General features: G+C 34.6%; 2 non-coding genes across 2 annotated transcripts; both read left to right on the top strand.

Moving 5' to 3' along the window:
• Positions 1–5,415: 5,415 nt before the first annotated feature.
• TRNAP-AGG (transfer RNA proline (anticodon AGG)) lies at positions 5,416–5,487 on the top strand. Its single transcript has one exon. It is a non-coding gene; the product is annotated as a tRNA-Pro (tRNA).
• Positions 5,488–5,855: 368 nt separating this feature from the next.
• Positions 5,856–5,927, top strand: TRNAP-UGG (transfer RNA proline (anticodon UGG)). Its single transcript has one exon. It is a non-coding gene; the product is annotated as a tRNA-Pro (tRNA).
• Positions 5,928–6,339: the final 412 nt, after the last annotated feature.

Raw genomic sequence — 6,339 nt, 5'->3', positions numbered from 1 at the left:
ATTATGAATAAGGGTAGACTATTAGGGGAAAGAAGCAAGCTTAATCGAGTACCCAATCGAGAGATACAAGTTTTTTGTTTTGGGGTATCGTGTTCATGGGTTTACCTAGAATTTGAGAACTATAGTCCACTATTCATGTCCAAACTTGTTCCTCCACCTTCTAAATAAGTTTACCCATAAGTTTGGTGAAGGAAAGAGGTCCTCAAAGTGCTAGTAGGTTTTCACACGAATTAGTCCACGTTAGGTTACCCTTTAATGTTTGCCTAACCCATGACATTATGTATAAACTTAGGTTCATCAATAATCCATGTATCAAGTACCTAGAACTATGTGAATAACATGTTAAATAAGTTGCTAGGATCCATACCCATAAGTAACCATTATCTGCATTATGATGTGTACTAAAAGGCCCCTATTCCTCTTTAGGTAGGATGTCCTACAATATGTATCAGGAGCTGGATGTTATGATAGGCCTACCTTTCCCATCAGCTAAACGAGATGTCCTGCACCACGATTTACCAGTAGGATTACATGATTATGACGACACCACTCATGTGTTCATGGGGAGAAAATTGAAGGTTATTTTAGCGGAAGGTTTTCAGGATCAGTATATGATACGTGACACGATGACCTCTAAGTTCTAAGATCCTGAAAACATAACAAGAAGTAATATCCTAGCTTAAGGTTGCGATTAAGAACCTACGAGTAGGCTACTTACTAAGTTTTACTCACTCCATGTTTATCATTTTTTTTCAAGTAACTAAGAGTTGGTCGTGGATGAGAGTGGACTTTGGAGTGTGGTCCATGGACTAACCTCTATTTTTAATCTAGTATTTTTTGTTCTTCTCTAGATTCAAAATAAGCGGAAAATGATAAAAAAGCGATGAGAAATTTGTAGAAAAATTATGGATTTTTCGAGAAAAATAATAATAAAATATTCGAAAAGTGGCAAATTACCAAAATACCCCTAGAAGAATGGATAATTACAGAAATGCCACTCTAATTAGAATTAGAGCATCTATCGTGACCATCCGAGCAAAATCCTTCGAACACAAATTTCAATCGTCGAATCTCCTCCAAAATTTGATATGATCTAGAACGAACACGCACGGATCATCACATCCAACGACTAGTATTCAAAGCCAAGGTCGGTAAGGCTATGATCGGAGTTGATATCTCCGAAAAATTATCCAGAAAGTTCGATCTCTAAATAACGAAGATTCTGGAGCTCTCAATGTCTGTTTAAGCTCCTCTTATAAAGTCAGAAGTAGGAGCAACAATACGGAATAAGAATCGAGAAAGGTCGATCCCCCAATCGAAGGCAATAAGCGTTTAGATTGTGGGTCTCTTACTCTCAGATTTCTTCCAAATTCGAGAGAAATCCTCCACCATTTCTCTTCAAACTTCTAAATAACGAAGAATCTGGAGCTCTCAATGTCGGTTTAAGCTCCTCCTATAAAGTCTTAAGTAGGAGCAACAATACGGAATAAGAATCGAGAAAGGTCTATCCCCCAATCGAGGGTAATAAGCGTTTAGATTATGGGTCTCCTACTCTCACATTTCTTCCAAATTTGAGAACAATCCTCCACCATTTCTCTTCAAACTTATTCCTACCGTTTCTCAACAAGATTACCCACAAGTTCTATGAAGGAATATAGTGCTGAAAGAGCCTAGAAACCATTCCCTCAATTCAATCAACCATTGAAGAACTTGAAGAAAAACTTGAAAATCCAATCTGAGGATACATGATGATTCGTCGAGCAAGAATGATTCCAATCAGTTTCTACACCTCCAAGGAATGCTTCCATAGAAGACCACAAAGAAAAGTAACCTCGAGAGCGTGTCGAATTGAAGGAAATAGATTTCAAAATTAAATTGGGGATAAGAGTCGAATTCCTATCTACGATCTCTTTTCCTTCAAATTAAGGATCCTCTAGCTTCAGAGGAAGAAGTTGAGTAAACTTGATGAAGGAATCGAGAGAGGAAACATCGTAAAACAAGCTACCCAAGAGATCAAAAATTCTGGCATTTCGAGTGAGTTGCATACCGAGAACGATTTTTGGAAATTAAGGTCTTACATTCAAAGACGTTCCTCCAAACCAATTCCTTTAGCCTGAAGAAAGGATATGGAAGAGGTTCGATGAAGAAATAGGGCCTTGAAACCCCTAGAATCGGCTACCCAATAAGAAATCCTTTGTTTTATCTCCAGCGATAAATCAGATTTTGGATGAACTTTGGAAGCGAATATCTTAGGCTACAATCCACGAGAAGGTATCAGATCAATCCCTAGCCCTTCCTTGTAATAACAATCTTTAAGTTTCACGAAGAAATCGAGGAGAGAAACGTTGTAAATGTGGCTGTACAGGCCGAGTTTCAGATGGTGACGACACAAAAAATGCGCATCTTCTTCCTATTCAGAGGAAGAAAATGATGATATGACCAGTTCAACTAAACTGTCCAAGTCAACTCAAAATTTGACCTTTTCTCGAGTTTTCTCAATTTTAACCCCATTCCAGACCAATTCTCATAGAAAATCTTATGGTTTCAGAAACTAGACACAATAAGGAGTACGTGGAAGGAAATTTTGAAGTAATTTAGATATTGGAAGCTCAAGAATGGACGTCCCAAACGTCGATGACGAGGCAAGTAGCCACCTTGGACTTTTTGTTAAGAAACACTTGTAGAAATCGCTTGGATTTTCATATGAACCCTAAACCAAGTATGAATTAAGGATATATGAAAGAAAAACCCAAAGAACCATGAGTTAAGACCCTGAACCGATCAAATAGCTCGAGATTTAAGTAACGTTAAAATAACCTACTATGAGCTCCGCTGCCTATCAAATTTTAATACAGAGCATATTATAGTATGTTGAGGTCAGAAGTGAAATTTGGTGGTCATTGGATAAGGATAAGTAGGTAAACGAAGAAACGGTGTAAAATGACCATAGTGCCCCTAAGGTAATTTACCTTCGGTTCATGACCTAGATGACCTTCAAATGCTATGAAATTCATCGGTAGATCTTATTTTATGAAATGTTATATGAATCCTTATCCCAAGAGGTTATATAACGTAATGAAGTTTGGGAGTTATTGGAAAACTTTAGTTAGCGAAACCAAGATATGGGATAAAATGCTCATCACGATCCATATGACCTTTGCCATGAAGCACGATGTTTATAAGTTTTGTAGTCAATGTTGCCAATGTTTGCTGCACACAAAAAAAGATAGGGATGTTAAATTTTTAAGCCACTTTTGGAATATTAAGTCATAAATTGGGTAACAAAATATTAGGAGCATTGCTTAGGGCTATTATTTATAAGAATATTAAGTCATAAATTGGGTAACAAATTATTGTTTTCAACTACATGTCATCTTCAGATTAACGAGCAAACTAAGGTGGTTAATAGAACGTTAGGAGCATTGCTTAGGGCTATTAACAACAACTCTTTAATAAACTAAAATCATACCGTCAACATACTTAAACTATATAAAACTCTCTCGCCTCCCTTATTAAGTTTAGCTCTCCATACAAACTGAATTAAACAGAGGAATCCGCATCTTCATCATGTAAGATTGATGGAATAAGGAAAGAGAATAAGGAAATAGAGAGTTATCCCGGTTTGTTGTTGTTCGTCAATGGAAGTTCCCTTCTCTTGAGCTCTCACGTCCACCTCTTTGCCCTAATCAATTCTTGTTGGTCTCATTTTCTTTCTGCTATCAACAGCTGCTGGATTAGTGTTTTCTTCTTCTTTTCTGGTTTCACAGTAGAGGCTGCTGCTGTGTAATTCGATTTTCTCCCCAAAATGTGGCTCCTCTCCTCTTGGTCTTTCTTTTCCTTTTATATTGAGCTTGAGTTCCCCTTTAGGGCCGAAAAGGAATAAGTAGTCCACATAGGATGTTCCTCATTGGGTAGTCAATGACCCACTTGGACTGATTATGTGGATTTAAAATTTTCATGTCATCCCCCATTTGTTTCCAAATTTGCTACTCCCAAATGGTTTAGCATAAATGTCTGAAATTTTACCATATAATTCAACTAAATATACAATTAAGATGGATTTATGCCAAATCATTTTTTTTTTTTTTGCATGTTAGACCGCAATAAACGATTTCATGCTCACTAAGTAGAATAAATGGGTGTGAATAAGGGTGCAATATTAACTATAAAAAGACTTGATATAACTCTACTTTTAGAGAGTTGTCAATATTATAATGGCTACTACCTAAATTATAACCTAAAGTTGATAATTGACGTCCAATTAGCCAACCCTAAATTTGTAATCATTGTGGAGTGATTGAAATTACAATGGAAGTAGTTTAAACTCCTAGTGCCTTAAATGAAGTTGGTCTCTTCTAATAAAACACGAATTTCTCTTTAATATCATTAATACAATTATGCTTCATCTTGAACCTACTAAACATGAAACTAAAACTGCGTTCAATTTAACTCAATTTTATTGTCATCTTGAATGACGTGTAGGATATATTCTTGATTTACCTCGATATTTCATATTAGTTAAGCTTTTTGCAAAATCACAATTAGACAACAACAAAGATGAACTTGGGTCTATTTATTATTTTAAAGAAAATTTCTTTCTCCATCTTATTCCTAAAAACTTTGCAACTAAATTCATACTATGCGAAGAAACAAATTTTTTACTCGCAAGAAGTAAAATATGCAACTTTAACTAAAATTTCATCTAAACAAATTTTATTGCCATTCAACATAGATGACAATTATAGCCTTCAAACAAAAACTAGAATAGTTGTGGTGAACGGGATAGAAACTCTAGTGTTCATCCATAATATACAACCACTACCTAAATTATGACCTAAAAATTTGAAAACATAAGTTGTAGTTGAAAATTACATAAAACAAGAACTCTGTCCAATTAGTAAATCCTAAAGATAGAAGCTAACATAGAGTAATTGAAGCTCCACATGAATAATTTAAAGTTCCAGTTAGTTAACTAAAGTTTATCTCGTCTTTAGTGAAGCATGAGTTGCACTTAAGTTCATGAAATGTTTATAGACTCCAACTCTTAGTACTATTAATGCAATTATATTTCATATGAGTTTGTCATAAATCAAACTATGGTACATTCAATACAACTTCATTTTCTTGTCATACGAAGCAAAATAGAAGAATTAAATCAAACAAACTGATGAACTGAGTCGAATAAATCCAACCCAACCCAAACTGATTAGTTTGATTCATTTGTTGGGTTGTAGTTTATTTGATAACACTTGTATATTAGAACAATTCAATATTACAAGCCTTACTTACAAGTAAAATACTAGACCATCAACTCTTTGTTTTATAGTCCAACAACCGCTCAAGAAAATAGATTTCAAACTTGAGAGAAAAAAATATATTGAGTAGGAGCTAAAAATGTTGCATTTATTTTAGAAAGGGCATTTGGTCTAGTGGTATGATTCTCGCTTAGGGTGCAAGAGGTCCCGAGTTCAATTCTCGGAATGCCCCTATGTTCATGTCATCAAAAGATGAGCCAACCTAGTGTATTCTCTCTACAGTAATTCTATTCGTTTTTGTTCTCTCCCTACAATAATTAAATTCTAGAAAATAAAAATAACTTATCTGTACAGTAATTAACTTCTATTCTTTAATTAATTTCTATTCTTTAAATAACTTCTATTTTTTTTCTTCTCTATACAGTAATTATCACAAACCCTATGTAAATAATTTAACAGCGGTCTAGATCTTAACAGCGGTCTAGATCTAAAAGATCTAAAAGATATAATAATAATTGCTCATGGATTTCATTAACAAAGAAAATAAATGAAATAATGATGATACATTCCATAAAAAACTTAATATATAGTCATTAATAAGGGCATTTGGTCTAGTGGTATGATTCTTGCTTTGGGTGCAAGAGGTCTCGAGTTCGATTCTCGAAATGCCCCACAAAAAAAATAAAATAGTTATCAATGGAGCCTAACCCAAAGGAATGCGTGGCAATGCACCTTCAACTTCTATAAATTTTTCATATATTGAGGCACGGAAAATATATAGACTAGCAACTAAGAATTATAAATCTACTACAAAGGCATTTGGTCTAAGTGGTATGATTATCGTTTTGGGTGTGAGAGGTCTCAAGTTCGATTCTCAAAATGCCCCCAACAATATTATATCAAAATGAATTATGCAAGATAATATGATTTAAAATGTGGTTTTTAAACATTGAACCAAGAAGATGAGAATACAGAATGAAACATATTCTTCGAAGGGCCGGACTTCAAAAAGAGCATTACATAAATTCTATTGTATTCTTTCTAGGAACTTTTCATTATGTTGTCCGCTCGTCAAATTGATCAT

The sequence above is a fragment of the Cucurbita pepo genome, chromosome 10, assembly GCF_057944985.1.
Source record: "Cucurbita pepo subsp. pepo isolate OVF chromosome 10, ASM5794498v1, whole genome shotgun sequence".
In the NCBI taxonomy this organism is placed as follows: Eukaryota; Viridiplantae; Streptophyta; class Magnoliopsida; order Cucurbitales; family Cucurbitaceae; genus Cucurbita; species Cucurbita pepo.
This window is presented reverse-complemented; position numbering and strand designations above follow the sequence as displayed.